We start from the raw sequence: 20,489 nt of genomic DNA on the forward strand, positions 1-20,489 counted from the left end.
CTACATCAAACCTTTGTTCTGTGATAGCATTCAACTCAGTCTCAAGTTGGGGATAGTTGGCCAAATGAAGATTTCTGTGAAGTGGCAGATGCAGCTTTCAGAGACGATGCAGATGCCCACGTCTCTCTGCTATCAAAGGAGGAGAAAAGCTATAGTTCTCTTTATTAATTAGCTTCTGTTATCCTTCCCTCTGTGATAAATATTGTCTACATTTCTTATCTACTGCAGAGGGTAGAGGTGGACCACAGTCCAGAGGTTGTAGAGGGAATTTTGATGAGTTCTTAGAAGATCTCTCAGGGATACTGTGTCAGATGCATCCATCCTTCATCATCCTCAACTTCATCAGAAAAGCAGAAATCTATGGTAGCATCCATAGTGTACTAGCTAATCAACCCAAACCTAGGTAGCATCCACAGTGTGGTAGTCAATGAATCCAAGCTGTGGTAGCATCCGCAGTATATAATTAATTAATCAACCCAACTACCGTGGAGGCTGGGTTATATTAAATTTATAAATTCACAGAGATAAGAACCATCAGTGTCAGTTAATTCATCCACATGGATTAAGTTTCCTCTGCTGCATCAAGTTTGTAACTTATTCAGTTTCAGCACCTCTGGTCATGGCAAGAGCTCATTGTATCTGGATACAGCTTTGGTTAGAAATCTGTTCAAGTGTCAAGCTAAAATCTGCTCTGTAATTTTTACCTAACATGCTTCCTCATGTTTTTTTCTTTGAAGCTAAACTGGACAAGCTGTTCCGTCCTGAAAAAATCTTTTATGTGTGAAATATCTAAGGATAACAGAGATTTTTTTTCTATTTCTTGAAGACTCAAGTTTCACATTGATTTCAGATGCTCCTTAACAAGAGTGATTCAGATTCTGTCAGTACAGGGGCTGTTTGGATACAATTCATTTACCAGATGGTGCATCACCTACACGGAGTAGAGTGGATATTTCAGGATACATTGCTTTTAAAAACCACCCTTGCTGTTACCATGCCTCTTTTCCTTGCAGAGGCCTGCTCATTCTTTGGAATTCAGACATCTTGCTTTGTCTTTCCTTTTCTGTTGCCCTACATGTCACTTTATTACATACACCATTATTTTGATAAGTAACATTGAATGGTAAAATTACTAAATGCTAAGATCTTGGCAAAGGGATAGTGTGCCATTAATCTAGGTTTCCCTGTATGGTTACTACAGGCTAGAGATTTGATAAATGCTTTTAACTGGATAAATAATTGGCCATATTCTACGATTCCTATCAGCTTTCTTAGTGTCATATCATATGGCTGCACAATTCTGTACAACTGGTTGATACACATTTCTGGGTCTCTTTTACATTTGTTAATCTAAATGGAGCCTTCACCATTATACTTGCTGTGATGACCATTCTTGGCTGGAATGAACTAAAACCCAAAACTGGAGGGGCACACGTGTAAGGGATTTTTGCTTAATTTGTAGTGGGAAGACATCCGTTAAATGCAGCTCTTTTGAAGTTATAATACTCACGTCTAATCCTCACTAGGAAGTCCATTCCTTTACGGGCATTAGAGCCAACTTCTTTGAAGACCAGCTGAGACCTAGCCTCATAGAGTGCACAACTACTGGATTCTTGGACCTTCCTTTCATAGGCAGTCATGTTGGATAAGCTAGACCATAGCCTGTATGTCATTCTAATAACTCCCCTTATTACAGAGAGTCACTGACACCTCCTAGAAGGTTTGTTACTGTAAGCAACCCTGACTAATACATTTACACTTCCATGTTTGTATTTTTATGAGACTGACGCGCTGCCTACTGCGCTAACGAGGCACCTCATGTTTGTATTTTTAATTATACACATATATTGAAAAAATTAAAATCTGAAAAAGGTGTTTTAGTGAGAATAATTACAACTTATTTTAGGCTATTTTTTAGTTGTTGTTTTACTCAGCACTGACTTCTGAGCCCAGTGCTTCATGCATGCTCTTCGAGTGTTCTACCTACAAGTTATACTTGTTTCCAAGCGATTTATTAATTCAGAATAAACCTTGTCTTATTAGCTGTTTATCCATAACTTCCTAAAACGTCCCCAGTGTGTATCTAGGAATAAGCAAAATAACAAAGTTGACTACCTCTTTTATTTTGGATTTTGTTTTTGGTTGATAGCAGCAGGGACTGTGGGAGAAGAACAAGCTTTTCATTCCTATTCCCAAACCACGTGTTTTGAAAGACTGGATCCCTTTGCTGATTCCTGTCTATGGCTCTTCCAACAGGTTCTTTTGCTGTATTTCTGTGTCTTCTCTTCCCCAAAGACCACTTCAGCTTGCTCATTTCTGAAAGCAATCGAACAACCATAGCAGGTCCTCAGGCATTGAACTGGGCAAATAAAGCAGACACCTACTACTCCTGAGAGTCTATCCCTGGTTTTTTGTGCAGTATGTAAATAGAAGCACATAAATGCACTCTTGGTCTGGGCATAGTGGTGCAAGCCAATAATCTCATCATTTGTGAGGCAAAGGCAGGAAAATCAGGAGCTCAGGTCTAGCTTTGGCAACCTATCAGATTCATGACTAAACTGGGTTACATGAGACCCTGTCCTAGAATAAAGCAAGCAAATGTCATTTTGATCAATTTTAATTGCAATGTCTAAGGTGCACTGTCTCATTGCAAAGAGTTTATTGTGTCTAGTCACGGTTTTAAGTGTGAGAAATGTAGCTTATAGGTATACTGTGAATTTTTTTATCCTAAAATTGCCTTTCCCTTTACTAAACCATTGTTTATTGAATGCTTGTCTCTCTGGATCCTTGTTTCATTACTGGGGAAGATGTGCCTCTAGTTATGTACTGTATTTCTGAGGGAAAACCAGGTGAAGCTTAATGTAAACTTATCAGACTTGACTGTTTAAAATTTGGCAGAAGAGGCAGCTGAACACTTAGGATGAGAAACAAACATGAGGGATTGGGGACAAGCAAATAGAATGAGATTGGAACAGCTTTGCCTATGGCCTGAAGTACTGCTTTGAGGGATTTAGAGTTCTTGTGAATGGGCTGTTACTATAACCAAAACTGGCTTTTCAGTAGCCTTGTTATGTCCACTAGGAGAATTGTGTGTCATCCAAGAGTTTGACTTCTATTTGTCATCAACACTGCAAACAGTGGCCCTGTTTTTCTTAATCCCTGCAAACACTCCAGACCTACCAGTCTGCTTCTCTTAAGCACTGAGCACATTGTTGGTGCTCAATAAACGTTTAGCAGTCAGGATGCTTGCTTCTAACAGCTGCAACACTGACTCCTAGGACAACTGCATCTTAACAGTGTGTGAAGTAATTTATGTGTCAGCTGCTAAAACTAATAGCTAAAGTACTTAGCACTTTAGGTTCCTCTGGGACAAAAGGTGATAGATAAGGTAAAAGGCTTTTATTATTTAATTCCGAAAGATGTAAATTACCCTGGCCAAATGCTCTTTGATGTTACTGGTGAACTGCTGTGGTCTAAGGCTCCCCTGCTATCAGGAAGCCTGGTCCAGTGGTTGGAGCTGTGGCCAGGGAGGCAGGAGTCCTGGGTACTATTTCTGGTTAATGTCCTGACTTCCTGGGTGACCTTGGGCATCTCACTTAACCTCTTCCTCCCTCGGTCTCTTGATGTAAGAGTTGAACCGGTTCTGCTTTTGAAGGCTCTGCTCTGGAAGGACATTTTAAGGGGAACACTTTCAAATGCTTTATTTGGTGATAACATTTTTGTGGGAATGGGCTATTTGTTTTTCTCTCAGCTGCACTGCTGGCTGTTAGAAACGCAGTATATATTAATGTGTCCTTAGGCCAAATGCACCAAGTACATTCTCAGCTGTGGACAAGTGTCTGTATGGAGAACATCTACCCACTGCCAGGGGCCTCTGATTCCAGGCTTACTTGTTCAAGCACAGTTATGATGACTCTGTCCTCAATCATGTTTAGATTGGTTTTGAGGAAACTAAAAGAACCTTTTCTAAACTTGAGGTCTAAATATTTGGGTTGCGAATTGTCTTTGACACAGAGAATGAGGTCACATGTTTGGGAAAAATACTGATCTGCAAACTGGCTTCTATATATGAGTGAGATACAGAAGATAACAGTAGGGTTCTTCTTATCCTTGTTCTTTCAGCCCGATGGCCCGATGAGCAACTGGAAGAGAGGGCATTTTACCAGACCTTGAGTTCTAACTTTTCTTTTCAGAGACAGGGTTTCTCTGTGTAGCTTTGGAGCCTGTCGTGGAACTGGTTCTGTAGACCAGTCTAGTCTTGAACTCACAGAACCTGCCTCTGTCTCCAGAGTACTGGGATTAAAGGTGTGCACCACCACCTCCCAGTGGGTTTTAACTTCTTAGCTTACTGTGAATTTCAGGAATGGTCTCTGAGGCTCCACCTTCCTGAGGATGCCTGGATGGACTTACAGATCGCCATCAGGGCCATGTCAATCTTTCAAGAAAATGGTAAGTAGGCATGAGGTGTGGGGTGCAAGGAGGAAAAAGAATGTAAAAGAGCAAAGTATTGAATAAACTATATTTAGTTTTGGTGATTAGTGCCTTAAAATATCCCAGTGAAAATTTTTTCCTGTGAGCTTTTATCAGTCATCAAAATGGGATGGGCTTTTTATAGGTCATGAGACCTGTTACTGACTCTGATCCTCACTTTATGATAATAGTAATTAGCATGCACATATATAGTTCAATAGTTCCTGTACATGGAAATTGAATTGACCTGAAAGGAAGAAAAAGATTATATGAGCAGCATAAATACACTCAGCTACTTATTTTGTTTATGGTGGCTGGTTGTCATCATATTTCTTCTTATAGATAGTGGTTAGAAACTGCATTATGATTGAATGCTATTTTTGACATTTAATACCATTTTCAATTTTTGCTCTGTGTATTCTGAGAAGAACAAATTACTAACATTGATAAGATTCTCACGCATGTCTACTGAAAGACAAAGAAATAACATGTTAGTCATTTATTTTAGCTCTAATCGATGAATTAATGATTTTTAGTTTACAATAAAAATAATCACCAACCTTGAAAACCAATTTTAGATTTAAATTTTGTAAAGAAAAAATAAGTTTTATACTGTGGGTACAAAGCTCTAGTTACAGCACAGTAAGAACTAATATGTATACCCAATGTCATCACTGCTTTTATGGAACATGTTTTGGTGAATCTGAAGTTTCCTAGGAATATAACATTTAGATTTCAGCAGAAGAGACAACATATACTAAATGCCAACAAACCCTCACTTGCTTGTAAATGAATCAACTGGAAGATGAAAACAAAGTTGCTAAGCTAACTACTGTGAAAATTCAATGTTTATTACACTGCATTGATCATGTGGGAAATTTTGGAGGACAATAATGTATTGGCTCATTTTCCTAAAGGTGAGTGTTAATCCAAGGACCAGGTGCTAAGGAGGATTTCTTAAAATTAATGCACTTAACTAGCTTTACCCGGCTTACAATCTGCCTGAAATCTTTGAGACCCATTGAAATCACATAAAATTGAATTATTTGTTTATTATTTTTCATTCTTGAGAATTTCATACTGTTTATTTTCTCATTTTATTTCCTGTTCCCAAACTCCTTCTAGACTTTCCCTCACAATTGACTTTATGCTTCCCCCCCCAAGGAAAAAAAAAAGAAAAAGAAAAGGGAAAAAAAGGCCCTAAAAACCAGGGAGTCCAATTTGTGTTGACAAACCACTCCTGTGCACAGGGCCTGCTCTGGGGTATGGTTGATATATTCAGTGTCACTCCATTGAAGTAAACTGATTTTTAATCTCCCAACCACTATCGTTTATGAAAGCTTCTTGGCTATGCATGGTTTTTTGTGCCAACTTTCACACCTCTTTGCTGAAATTTTGTCTGAATTGAGCTTGTGCAAGTCTTGTGCATATAGCTACAGTCTCTATGAGTTCATATATGCATCTGCCTATTGTGTCTAGGAAATGCTGTTTTCTTATAATCATCCTTCACTTCTGGCTTTCTGCTCCCTTTTCCACTAAGACTCCTGAATCTTGAAGGGAGCGGTAGTATAAAAATTTCAAATTCAGGAAAGAACATTCAAATTTTCTCATTCTCTCTACTTTTTCTATGTGTGGGTTTCTTTGTTAATATACTTCAAGGAAAAGCTTCTCTGATGAGGGTTGAACAAAATACTGATGGATGAGTACAGTAATACATCATTAGGAGTTATTTTGTTGGTATTTTCAGTTAGTGGAATAATAGTAGTCGGCTTTACCCCAGGGTCCATTACCTATCAATTTCAGGTGGTCTCAATAACAATGTCAGGAGTTCCATGCTCTAGAGCAGACCTTAAAATCCAGAAAAAAAAGACCACTATTATACTAGAGGACATATCTTACCTGGAAAGTTATTATTATAATTTATAGGGTCATAACTGGATGAAATTGATGATTACTTTCCGTTACTATGAACACTAGCCAGTAGAGATAAAGCTTCCAGTTGAGTACTAGGTAAGTTTCTCCATGTTATATGCCACAAATAGTAATGTTGCCAGTGACAGGGTCTTACTGAAGAGATGTAGAAGACAGCCAACAAAATTTTCACTAGCCCCTAGTGTTTGGGGAGGTTTAAGAATCTGAACAACTCAAAGGTGTAACCACTTATTTGAACTGATGGATGTCTAGTTAGACATTGTCTACTGTATTATACAAAGACTCCATTTAAATTACATATATATGTATATATGTATGTATATATATTTAGAAAGCTTTCTATAATAGTTGACTTCTATATGGCTTTTCAAAAGCTCTTTAGTGTTAGTTACATCTTCCTGTATTCCACTCTGCCCTGGTTTCCTATTCCCCACACCCCTGGTCGAATTTTCCCTTTATTCCTTTCCATAAATTTATTCTTGAGCCCCTTCCTTGAAAAATAACCTCTTCCCTTCCTGTCCCTTACTAGTCACATAACTCAGTGTGTATTCTAAATGAAACATACACATCTAAAGCATAAAAACCAACATCCACATATAAAATAAAACATATTGTTTAACTTCTTAGTATGAAAACAGTAATACTTAAAGACTACCAGGTTTTAACAACTTTATGTATTAGATATTGTTAACCGCAAGTCTCCAGAACACCAAAGGATCCAATTGAAAAATGGAGTACAGAACTAAATAGAGAATTCTCAATAGAGGTGTCCAAAATGGCCAAGAGACACTTGAGAAAGTGCTCAACATCCTTAGCCATTAGGGGAATGCAAATCAAAACACTCTGAGATACCAGAATGGATAAAATAAAAAACACTAAGGACCGTTTATACTGGAGAGCATGTGGAGAAAGGGGTACACTCCTCCACTGCTGATGGGAATGCCAACTTGTGCAGCCACTTTGTGGATGGGTATGGAGATTCCTCAGGAAAATGGAAATCAGTCTACCACATGATCCAACAATTCTACTTTTAGGCATATACCCAAAAGATGCACATTCATACAACAAGGACATCTGTTCAACTATGTTCATAGCAGCATTATTTGTAATAACCAGACCCTGGAAAGAACCTAGATGTCCCTCACCTGAAGAGTGGATGGAAAAAATGTGGTATTTTTACACAATGGAGTACTATTCAGCAGAAAAAAACAATGGCATCTTGAAATTTGCAGGCAAATGGATGTCACTAGAAGAAGCCATCCTGAGTGAGGTAACCAAGTCACAAAAAGACAAGCAAGGTATATATTCACTCATATATTGATTTTAGATGTAGAGTAGGGCGTTGCCAACCCACAATCCCATAGCCAGAGAGTCTAGGGTGCGGGGAAAACCCTAAGAGAGATATGCATGGTAACCCACAGAATGTTTATGGGATGAGATCTCCTAATTGGATTGCGGGGGGGGGGGAGAAGGAGAGGGCGCAAGGAAATGGGATAAAGGGAGGGAGAAAGAGGAGGGGAGAGGAGGACATGGGAGAGCAGGAAGGTTGAGCCAGGGTAAGAATAGAGAAGAAAAGAATGGGAGATACCAGAAAAGAGGGAGCCAGTATAAGTTGGAGGAGAGAGCTGGCACTAGTGAGATCTTCACAGATCTACTAGAATGACGCCAACTGGCATTAAGGCTACCTTAAATGCCCTCGCATGATAATGAAAATTATGACTACCTTATATGCCATCCTAGAACTCTCATCCAATGGCCGATGGAGGCAGAGGCAGACACCCACAACTGTTAACTGAATTGAAATCCTGGAACCCAGTTGCAAAGAGGAGTGAGGACTAAAGGATTCAAGATCAGGCTGGCGAAACCCACAGAGGCAGCTGACCTAAACAAGGGGGAACACATGCACCCAAGACTGATGACTGAGGGGCCAGCATGGGACTGATCCAGACATCCCTCCCACTGAACCTGGGTGACAGATAGGAGGCCTTGGCAATCTGTGGGACCTTGGAGAGTGGAACAATATGTATTCCTGGCATACAGAGGGACTCTGGGAACCCATGCTACGAGGAGGGATGCTCTCTCAGCCTGAACACATGGGAAGAACCTAGGCTCTTCCCAGGATGATGTGACAGACTCTGAAAATCCCTCATGGAAGTCCTTGCCCTCCCTGGGGGAAAGGAGGTAGGATGGAGTGTGGGTGAAGGGTTGGGAGGATTGAGGGATGGAGGAGGAGGGGAGGGAGAGGGAACTGAGAGTGACATTGTAAAAAGTTAAATAAAAAAATATAAAGTATTGTGTTTTACAGTGTGTACACTCTAGTGTGTCCAAATAATTCTCTGTCTCTTTCACTCTGTGTGTGCTAATTGTATGTCTGTCTATATGTTTATGTGTGTGCACATTTGTGGATACATGTGTGCCCAACTAAGATTGAGGTCAGATGTTTTCTTCTATCACTCTTTTCCATATTTATTTATTTGAAGTTTACTGTTACATTTATTTACTGTGTATGTTTATGTGCCCACATGCTACAGCACACATGTGGAGGTCAGAAGACAGCTAATGGGAGTCAGTTCTCATAAACCATGTGGGCCCAGGGACTGGAACCCAGAGTGTGTGCTTTGGTGGCAAACACCCTTGCACACTGAGCCATGTTGTGTAGTGGTCTTTCTGGTGAACCTGTAACGGTGGCCACACCCCCTTTTTACGTGGCTTCAGGTGGCTGGAAGCAGAAAGAAGGAGGCTGGAGGCGTGGCTTCCTTTTGTGTGGTCTTTCTCTTAGGTCAGCCGATCTGGTAGGAAGGGCAGAGAAATGTTCCCGCGGTTCTTTACATCTTTCTGTGTAAGTGTTCCCCAATAAACTCCCATGTATCATTTGTCTTGGGGCTAGTGAAATCATTACACGCCCACCTTCGATCTTGCTTACTTCTCTACGTTATTTTAGGAGAAACAGTCTCTCACTGAACCTGGGGCTCACTAACTCAGCAACAATAGCCAGCCAGCCAGCTGCAGGGATCCTCCTGTCTGGCTTCCCTAGGGCTGGGATTACAGGTGCATGCCACCATGATCCACTTTTATAAAAGCATTTTTTATATGTGTGGGTGTTTTGTGTGCACACCCCATGTGTGCTGCTGGAAGAGGGTGTCAAAGCCTCTGGAGCTGGCGTTACAGATGGTTGTGAGTCACTGTGGATGCTGGGGATTGAACCTGAGTCCTCTGCAAAACAGCAGTGGGGTCTTAAGCCCTGAATCTTGCACAGGTGCTAGAAACCTGAACTGAAGTCTCAAGCTTGCACTGTGAACTCTTTATAAATTGTGCCGTCTCCCAAGCTCATCAAATATTGCTTTAATAATCAAATAAACTTAACATTCACTGAATGTGTCTTTCTCCAGGAATTTCACAGTAATTTGCTGACTGTCACTAAGTGCTTCTAGCATTTTTTTTCTGATTAGATTTTAACCCACTTTGATGAAGAAAATTAAGCTATAGAAAACTTTCTTATTTTTGTCAATTAGTAAAGAGGAGATATCAATATGTTTCGTTATGCAGGCGGGTGTGACATTTGAGGTCATATGGCTCTTGGTTTTATCACTGGTCCTATATGAAATAATGAATCTAGAAAAAGAATATTGAATACAGTCAGTTATTAATTTGCAGGTAAGTCAGGTAAGTTCTTTTTGGGGGCTATGGTGATTTTAGCACTAACTGAGGTTTTTTTTTTTTTGGTTTTGGTTTTTCAAGATGGTTTTTCTCTCTGGAACTCTCTCTGTAGACCAAGCTGGCCTCAAACTCACAGAGATCCACCTGCCTCTGCCTCCTGAGTCCTGGAATTAAAGGCGTGTGCCACCAATGCCCAGCTAACTGAGATCTTTTTTGTCTCACATTTTAAGAAGCCCTTCTATTTTCATCAATAACTGACACAAGTTGAAAAATGGCTACAATTGTGCAACATCCAAGACATATCTGTGGTAAATTTAGGAAGATTTCGCTTCATCTAGCCAATGGATAGGTTGTCCTAAATACAGATCATTCAACTCGCCACATCTCTGTAGCAGATGTGTAAGTTAACCTTGTTCAATGAGACATTTAAACCTTTCCTTCAGCAAAATAAAATGAAGTGAGACCAGGAGAACATTTTAATTATAAGCCAAACTCTCAAGGTATTAAAGGTAAAAAGTGAAGCTATTTAGATGCCTATGTCTTTTTAGACTTTGGCCTCCCTGGCAAGTGGGGCCAAATCCTATGAGGCAGGCTTTTCTCATAAGCACATTTTATATTTCTTTACTCACCTACAGATGATCTCAGAGCTAATAACTGTCAGGGAACGGTATACATTTAGTTGGGTTTCTAATCAATCCGTGGTTATTAGTTGGGAGTATATTTGAATGTTTAGATTTTCAAATCTCATCTACCTCCTGCCAGCTTTTAGCTCAGAGATATGTGTCCCAGAATAAATGTGAATGCAGTAGGAAAGATCAATCGAGAATTTAATTTCATGTCTAGGATATTACTTTTTTATTAATCATTCTTTCTTCTCGTGTTTATATCAATACCTGAAATATTATCACAGTAACAAAAGTAACATTAATATTTTTCTCACAGCTTCTGTCAGTCATAATTCAAACATCACAACATTTTTTGACTACGTATTATATTTGTTTGGTGGAAGACAGAATTAACTAGTACAATTGACCACAAACTAAAATCTCAGATCAACAGTTATTTTTGTTTATATGTATGTTATATGTAAGACATGAGGTTCACTTATGGTGAAATAATAATCATTAATTGTTTATCTGTAACTCAATTAACTGGAGAGCCCTAACTTTATTATTGTTTTGACATAAATATAGATTCCCTGGGGTGAGGGCTCAATATTTGAAGAGGGAGATGTCTACCAATGTCTCAAGCAGGTGATGTTAGATTTTTTACTTTTCTCACACAATATGCAAGCCCCTGAAAAAGACAGAACTCATTGGTGCTTACCACAGTCCGTTCTCCCTCGAGATGACATAAATTTCCTTGTCTCTATTAAAAAGAAAAATCCCTCTTGCTCCATTTGGAGACTGATTCTTACATGGACCGCATGCGTATGCGGCCACTAGATGGCAGTATGAGTACATCATTCCCCACCCCCTTCCCTCATTCTGCATTCAATTTTCTGTACCTTGCCTTTCCCTTTTTGCTTTTCAGGTTTCAGCTTGTCACTTTTCCTTCCCCTCTTTGTTTGCTATTTTTACTCGTATTCAAATGAGGGGACAACCAGCTGGTTGAGAGTGTCATACAGTGCTCACAGAAGGGTTGCAAATGAAAAACGGAGTTAGTTGGTTGTCTTGGCTGCGGTGTTTGGTTACCAGGCACCAAGAGCAAAACACTTGCTGGGGGAGGCTGTGGGATTTGATCAGACTTGGCTGGAGTACTCTCCTCCTGAGCTGGGGCTTCATCTGTAGAGAGGTATCAAGAGATGAACCCAGTTCAGGCCAGCTTTCCAGATTGGAATTTTGGGTTTTCACGAGCTGTGCTATGTTCTCTGTCAAGATATGAATCTTATTTCTACCCATTCAAACAAAACACATTAAATTGCAAACTACACACAATGACATTTCAGGAATTGATCCCAAATCTGCAGTTAGCATTCTCAAAATCTCCTTATGTCACGATTCTTTCGTTTTGAAAAAGAGTCTAACTGTAGCTCATTGGGTCCTAGAACTCACTGTGTAGCACATGCTGGCCTTGAACTCATGTGGTCATTCCTTTTGTCCCAGCCTCCTCAGTGCTAGGAGCACATTCAGGACTACCACTCCCAACTCTGATCTTGAGTTTGTAGTCGTATTCCTTAGACAGTTTTAGACAGTTGCATGATTTGTGAAGATGAACTTGTTGAAGACAGAAGGTTCTGTAATTCGTATTCCAAAGGAAAAGAAGCAAGGAGGAAATGAGGAAGAATGGAGTGAAATGAATCAAGGCCCTGTCTCATCTGCACCCATGTTACCCGTGTGATCTTCCAAAGCAGACAGTAAGCAGTGTGGATTCTGCTTTCATCACTTGATTGTTCTTTATTTCCAAGTTCAAGCCGTGGGACCATTTGTTCAGTTTCAACCTATTTTCAACTTTTCTTGGAGAAGCAGGGAGGACTGAAAGCAGTCATGCTATGTTGAGAATCTCCATTCTATGCCTACCTCTTGACTGTGTCAGCTCAACTCTAATGATTCTTCCTTGGGAACAAACAGATAGAAAGAAAGAAAGAAAAAAAGAAAGAAAGGAGGAAGGAAGGAAGGAAGGGAGGAAGGAAGGAAGGAAGGAAGGAAGGAAAAGAACAATACCCCCGACACACACACACATAAGGAATCCTGTCTTTAAAATTCTGCTTGGTAAGTATCTGTAAAATTTTTTTTCTGAGTTGTAAAAGGTGTTCCTTAATGTTGAACACCAAGAATTCTTTAAAGTAAATGGAAAATTATCTTTCCATTTATTATAATGCATGTTGAATAATTTGTAATATTCATTTGACTGCATTTATAAATAATTTTCATTCACTTGCCCATATATTAGCCATTAATTTGGTAAATATTTAACTTCTATGGGCCAGCTATCCTGTTAAGAGCTATAGAAACAGAAGAAAACAAAAGACCATAATGGGCATGGTCCTATACTTCATAGAATTTGTTCACAATAAGGGGGATTATAGATCAAGAAGGGATTATAAAGTCAGATGCAGTATGAAACATTGGGAACAAACCAAGAGACAAGGATTAACTGTTATCACCCATAAATAGTCAAATTATTTCATTTATTTTATTCTGGTATACATCAGATCAAGGAAGCATGTATCTAAACCTCTTTTAAATTGCCTCTTTTAAACAATTATAAATTTTACAGTGTAGGAAATGTCAATAGATCTTCTAATTGTAAACTCCCACTAAACACTTAAGGAAACAATGTTCCGTGCCAGATGTGTTCCGTGTGTGGTGGATAAAGTAGTAAATACAAAGAATAATATTACTGCTGTCATGGAGACTGTATTTGAGTGGATGTAGTGATGGGGGAGTCCTTCTGTGTACAAATTTGTCTGATTGGTTGATAAATAAAGCACTGTTGGCCAATAGAAAATGCAAGATAGGTGGGACTAGGAATCCAGGAGGATTCTGGGAAAGGTAGTCAAGAGTAGAGAGTCTCCATATGGTCCTGGGAGGAGGGGATACAAGTCTGACATTCTTGGTAAGATAAGACCTTATAAAAATATATATTAGCAATTATGGGTTAATAACTAAATCAGAACTAGCCATTAAGAAACCATAGCAAATGGCCAACAGCTTCATAATTAATATAGCGTTCTGTGTATTCATTTGGTACTGACACAGCTCTGGGACCAGGCTGGTGGGAAGAACGCTCCTTACGATGTAGCAATTATCAAACAGACCTATGAACTTTACTGCTTTAGTAGTTATAGTGAAAACAAGAGATCCTTTCTCTTGAGAACAAAGGATCTTATATTTGTATTCTATGACTTAATGACACATATGAGCAGCTGTGGGAGAGAAGGTATGCTGAGTGCCCAAGAACAGCCATCTCTGACTACATGTAGATTCTGAATGAAGGGTTGTGGGGTCTCATGCTCATGACCAAGTTTGTTTTTATCACTCATCCACACCAATTATAATGAGTATATAACATACATTTGATAAGATATCCATATTCCCATTTCCTTTTGTTGATTGTGTTTTTTAATCTACCTTTCTACTTAAAGAACCATCTATTGTCTAAATTTGGAAGATTATTGCTAAGAATATTCAAAACTATTCTCTTGGAATCCAGAGAATTAAACAGCACATATTGTTTAACTGTAAATGATAATAAAAAGTTTTTACAAAGGCAGTGACCTAAAGTAAATTTTCCTTTCAAAATTGAGATAAACTATCTCTATAAGCAAAGCATCATGGGACTGATATTTTTCATTGATTTAGAAAGCAAGTGTGTTGAGTTGTCTCTCTGGTATAAAATGAACAAAAGTTACATTGTGACATAAATATTGCTGCTTGGATATTTTTTAATTTTCCTTGCCCTCACTAAAAATGAGATGGTTGTGCAGACAGCAGGAACAGGAGTGCATTTCAAATTAACATGTCCATTTTTCAGATGCATATGCCTTTTTTTCAGACCACTTTTAACAATTGACTTGATTGTTTGTCTTCTTTTACTGCTTGGGCTTTAATATTCAAACAGTGCTACCATATTGTGAAATGTTTTAAAATGCAGCTACTGTAAAGCAAATCACTTTTACTTCTTCCCTTTGTTCCCTTCCTTAATCTACACTTCTTTACAGAGATAGTAGTAGTAAGGAATCAAGTTGCCTTGTTCCTAGAGTATAAAATGGCTTTTTTTGTTTGTTTGTTTTTGTTTTTTTGAGACAGGGTTTCTCTATGGCTTTGGAGCCTGTCCTAGAACTAACTCTTGTAGACCAGGCTGGCCTTGAACTCAGAGAGATCCACCTGCCTCTGCCTCCCAAGTACTGGCATTAAAGGCATGCACCACCACTACCAGGCTTTAAAATGGCATGTTTGCTTTTCAAATATTCCTGAACTTTCAAAGATAGAGTTGTGGTGACTATCTAGTGATTGGCTATGATGTAGCTTCCAAGGCAGTCCCATATGCCCTAGAAACTTATTTTTTTTCTAACTTTGGTTATGGAAAAAAACATGGTTCTTCACTATCCTTTCTATTTGATTAAGTAGAATATTGTGAGAGTCAAATTCAGACTCCAATTGTGATAGTTAGACTTGCCATCTTAACACAACTCAAAATTGCCAGGTGGTTGTGGCACACACCTTTAATCCTAGCACTTGGGAGGCAGAGGAAGACAGATGTCTGTGAGTTCAAGGCCAGCCTGGTCTATAAAGGGAGCTCCAGGATAGAAAAGCACTATATAGAGTAAACCTGTCTTGAATAGCAAACCAAACAAACTTTGGAATAACCATGGGGAAATATCTCTGGGTGTAAATATGAAAGTCCATCTAGATGAGTTAGTTGGGATGGGAAGACCCACCTTCATGGAGGAAATATCATGAATAAAAAAAGAGAAAGCAAGCTGAGAAGATATTTTCATATTCTTTTACTTTCTGAATGTGAATGCAGTCTGAACAACTGCTTCATTATCCTAATATTATGATTTCCCCATGACGAAAGCATGTTTCTTCTATCCTAGAGACTTATTTCTTAATCTTGTGAATAACCTGTATTAGGGAGTTTTCATAGCAACAAAATGCACAACAAATGCATAACTAATTGCTGTTATACATTTATTTTATCCTTAGACCTTTGGACATCATTTGACTTTTTGGGCTAAAAAGACATTGAATACTGTGTGCCGAGCTACATGGGCCATTCTGATGGAGTCTATGAGGAAAGGATGTTCACGGAAGCTCAGACAGTAGAGGCTTGGCTTCAGAGGTTTCAGAGGTTAATCAGGACATTATCAGGAACTGAACTAAATGCCATGCTTGGTATAGTCTGGCAAAGACTCTTGTATTCTGCTAAGTCTTGAGAATCTAAGTGATGCTGAACACAGAAAGTAATGGAATAATTGTTTGACAGTCAACTTTTCAAAACAGGACAGCATTTGGAGTGTGGCATGTTGCTGCTTGCTAGTTTTCATCTAAGTCTTCAGTGAGAACAAAGATTAAAGCAGAAAGATGTTAAGAATATGGAGTTTGGGAGGTGTCAGGGCCCTAATATGATATTTCGGGTATAGGCCTCAGCTCATTTCCAGGACCTTGAATTTCCTGAAGGCTTGTGTGCATGGGTTTTAGGACCATCTCTAGGATTAAAGGAAGTGTTTCCTAATCAGCCTTATATGCATGATAATAGATGTCTTCTGCCAGTACCCCTGCTTTTGGAAAGCTATTTAAGAAGATGCTTGAATAAACAGTGGTCTCCTGTATTGACTGAGAGCCCTCCTGAGATGACAAAATATCTCTGTCTTGTCCTTAAAGCCGCTGGGTAGCTAGGACTTCCCTGATCCACACTCCTCCACCTAGGTTTGGACCCGGGACTGGCTGGTTCTGAACATAGCCCTAAAGACTGATATGAGTCCATAATAGATGGCCCTTGCAGCATAGGACTGATACAAGCTGGACTCCGGCAGTGAGACAAAGAATAAGATCAAATTTAGCTTTACAGACAAGATGGGTTTAAAAGCTTCATTAAAGAGGAACTTGGTGGCAACTGAAAGCTGGATCACAGGAAATATGTCATGAGGACAAAACCTGATTCACCAAAAGCTCCATCTTATAAAAACAGCAGTTTATTGAAAGGGAGAGCCTAAACTGAGAACACAATGACGGGATTCCATGCTCCTTGAAAGCAATGTCTATGGGATGGTTCTCCAGGGTCAGAACACAAAACCTGATGCAATCTGGTTTAAGGAAGATTGCTTCCATCATAAGCTGGCAATAAGATTTACCAATATTGTCTATATGGTACTGGTTTGGTTGGTTGGTATGAAAGCTTCAGGATGAAGGGTATTATGGAATCTTGCGCTGTAATTCCAGAGCACTGCTGAGGCCAAACTATGTGTGTCAAGGTTGGAGTCCCTTTTAGGAGGCCGTTGTGTGAAGGAGTAAGAGTGAGGCCTATGTTTTAATAGTAAGTCCGGTATGTTGGAGATGCTAGAGTCATGGGATGTCCATTGAGGAAAGCTGCAAGAACAAATTCAGTCAGTCCAAAGACTATGGGTACAACAGGTTGTAGAGTTGGAGGGGTTTGGCTATTTAAGCCTTATGGCCCACATGAGCCCATTGTGAGCCTCAGGTGTCCAACATGAAGTCAAGAAGTTGATGATTAAGACTTGCTGGGTTTAAGACTTGCTTTGATCTAACCATTCCTTTCTTTCTCCTCATCCCTTCCTTTTTTGAATGAGCATGTTGGATAGTGAAAGTATGCAAATTATTTTTATTTTTAGGGAATCACACTTAAGAGTTTACTTTGTCAAAAGAAATATTCTACTTTTAAATGGTGTTTAAATTGTTAAAGGCTATGTAGACTTTTAAAGGTCCACTAAATGAAATTTATAGTATGAAATTGATCTGTGCCTGTAAGGAAGAAAGATGGAAGGATTTTTTTCCTTTTGTTATTGTTGTTTGTTATGTATTTGAGTGTCATACAGTGGTTGGAATTATGATGGTTAATATTTTTCTTATTTTCATTATTTATTTATTTGCTTTTTAAAGATGAGGTCTGTCTATGTAGCCCTAGCTGTCTTTGAGCTTGCTATATAGACCTGAAACACTGTGAATGAAAAAAGCTATGCCTGCCTTGGCCTCCTGAGTGCTGGGATTAAAGACATGTACCACTACACCAGATTCAATGGTTTGTGTTGATTATCTATTTGATAGGATAATCTATGTGGTAAAAAGTATGTGTGTAAGAGATGTTCTAGATGATAAGGAATTGGGAAGAGTCACTCAACTGTGGGCAGTGAAAGGCTTATACCCAAAAGCCTAAGGTTGGCTAAGGAACTTAGGAGAGGAATTTGACCTGCTACTAACATCTTCAGGAGGAGAGCAACCAGGAGGCTCCTGATAAGGGAGTACCAATGATGATATGACTACTAAGGAATCTCTCTTCTAAGAACCAAGATCCCTGGTCTCTGGCATACAGTCTCTACCCCTGAAGACGGGCTGTTGTACCTCGTTGTTATGATTTAAGGGCAATCTGCTTTTGTTGATGTTTGTGTCTGTTTTCTTTTATTTTCATGTTGCCTTGAAAATAAAGGCAGTATCATTCCATGGACTGAGGTTCCAAACAGAAAGAAGGAAGAGAGAACCCAATCACAGGCATTTAATGGTATCTGCTTCTTGACTGTAGATATAGAGTAGTCAGCTGGCTTAAGGTCCCGCAATGGTTGTTTCCTCACCATGATGCTCTGTGCCCTTGAGCTGTAATTCAAAATAAACTCTTCCTACCTTAGGTTGCCTTTGTCAGATAATTTGTCTCAGCAACAAGACAAGTAACTAATCTTTCAAGATTTAATGATGAGATATTCTTTTATATTGTCTTCAGAACATAACTGAATTCTCATACTATGTTCCTATGACAATTTCTCATAACTAAATTCTATTCACGAGTATTTCCCTGGATTCTCGAGCACTTAGGGATGAAATATGACTAGGTCTTAGATTGATATGTCTTAATTGGCAATAATTTCTCATCTTGTCCATGTTATAGATGTTGCATTATTGGATCTGTATCCCTAATCAGAAAACAGGATTACAAGGATGTGGAAACCTAACTTCCAACTAGGGAAATTTTTCATTTTATGTTTGTTTCAAGTATTTCAGAAATATTTCTTCTATAAAAGTTAAGGCATACATAATTATTGAGTTTCTAGGGGAGAATGTAGCTCTGAAGATTAATGTAGGATATGTGTGTGTTTGTGTGTACAATATATGTGTGTAAAGTATGTATATGAATGCATATGAAATATATGTGTAGAGAATGTGTGTGTGTGTGTGTGTATGTGTGTGTGTGCAGTTGAATAGGAAAATTGATTCACTTTTTCATCTTAAGGTACCATATGAACAAAACTGTTAAGCTTTAAGAGAAGAAAAATAACTATCTTTAGCCTTTATTCTTGGGTAAACTTTTTGATAAAACAGACCATATTAGTAAAACATGAGTTAAAAAAAGAAACAGAGCTGGGAGTTTGGGGTTCAAATGTATAGAAGCAGAAGGATTTTCATCTACATATCAAGGCCTGAGTCACACAAGATTCTGTCTCAACATGCTCCCCCTCCCCAAATAATAAAATAGGAGTAGGAGAAATCCAAACACATTTTTAACATGAGGTAATGCACAGCACAGGGAAGAAACCACTGAAGATCAAAGACAACATGGTGGGTTAAAACTACACCTACACATCATTTTCACCAGAGAGATGAATCGGTAAAAAATGACAGAATGGATGACAGCAGTTTGGGACTTCCTGGGATGTGAAAGGAAGTCAGGCTTTCTTGAAGATTCCTGCCTCTGGGCTGATAGGATTCTATGTTGTCTCCAGGAACTGCCAATTTATACCATATCTTTAGGCCCACGTGGAGGAGTGATGGGGACCAGGGAGAGAGAGATTTTATTCTGTGTGCTGTATTGCACTTGCCTTTAATGAAAAATTAATTTTATGCTAAATGAGCATATTTGTAGTAGCATTTTATCTTTCAAGAAAAAATGGGATATAATATATTCATTAATACGTCTTGGGAGATGTGTTGGCTGTATTTGAACTTCACTCTCCCATCTAATTCTTTCTTATCATTCTTCCCTGGGACATTATTTTCGGATGTCAGGGCTTTTGTCTTCCCTCTAATACCTTCGGAACAAAGGCTGGAAAGAGTAGGGGGAGGCAAAGGGTTTGGTTTATAATTAAATAGCTACTTTATAAACTTTGTAAATGTTTTCAGGTGACAGACAGGAATTTTGCCCAATTTTGATATGCTTAATATTTATACATTTTGGAGGGCTTTCTTTTTAAGTAAATGTCCATGTTTGCATATAAAATCAGACAAAAAAGAAATATTTACGTAAAATGAGAAAAACACACCAAATTATGGATTTTAAAACTGGAGCAGTATCAAAATGTGTATTAATTATTTGGCTCGACTTTATAATTTCTATGTTTGTATTTTGGCTGAGTATTGTTTGGTACCTTATAAGAAAATGATTTTCAACACATTTTATGACAAATATTTTAATATTTCTTCTAGCATGATGTTTTAAATTATCCTACTACTAACTTTAGGGACTCCTAGGCATGTGATATCATATACAGACAGGCTTGTAGTTTATGATGTCATTCCACATTTGTGACTTCAGACACATGGATTTCTGTCTGTTTCATGGGACTCCCATAAGCACGTGTTGTGTGTTTGTAACTGCATGTTATACACTATTCAATAAAGCCTAACAGAGTGGGGTTTTTCTTTTAGTAGATGTTGAAGAAATGTGAATCTTTTGCAAATAATTGCATCTCTGATGACTGGAAGAGTCTTCTACCAGTTGTCTTCTGAGAGAATTCCTTTCAAATGTCCTTTCTCTTATAA

This window comes from Mesocricetus auratus, unplaced genomic scaffold (assembly GCF_017639785.1).
Source record: "Mesocricetus auratus isolate SY011 unplaced genomic scaffold, BCM_Maur_2.0 Super-Scaffold_100008, whole genome shotgun sequence".
Taxonomy (NCBI): Eukaryota; Metazoa; Chordata; class Mammalia; order Rodentia; family Cricetidae; genus Mesocricetus; species Mesocricetus auratus.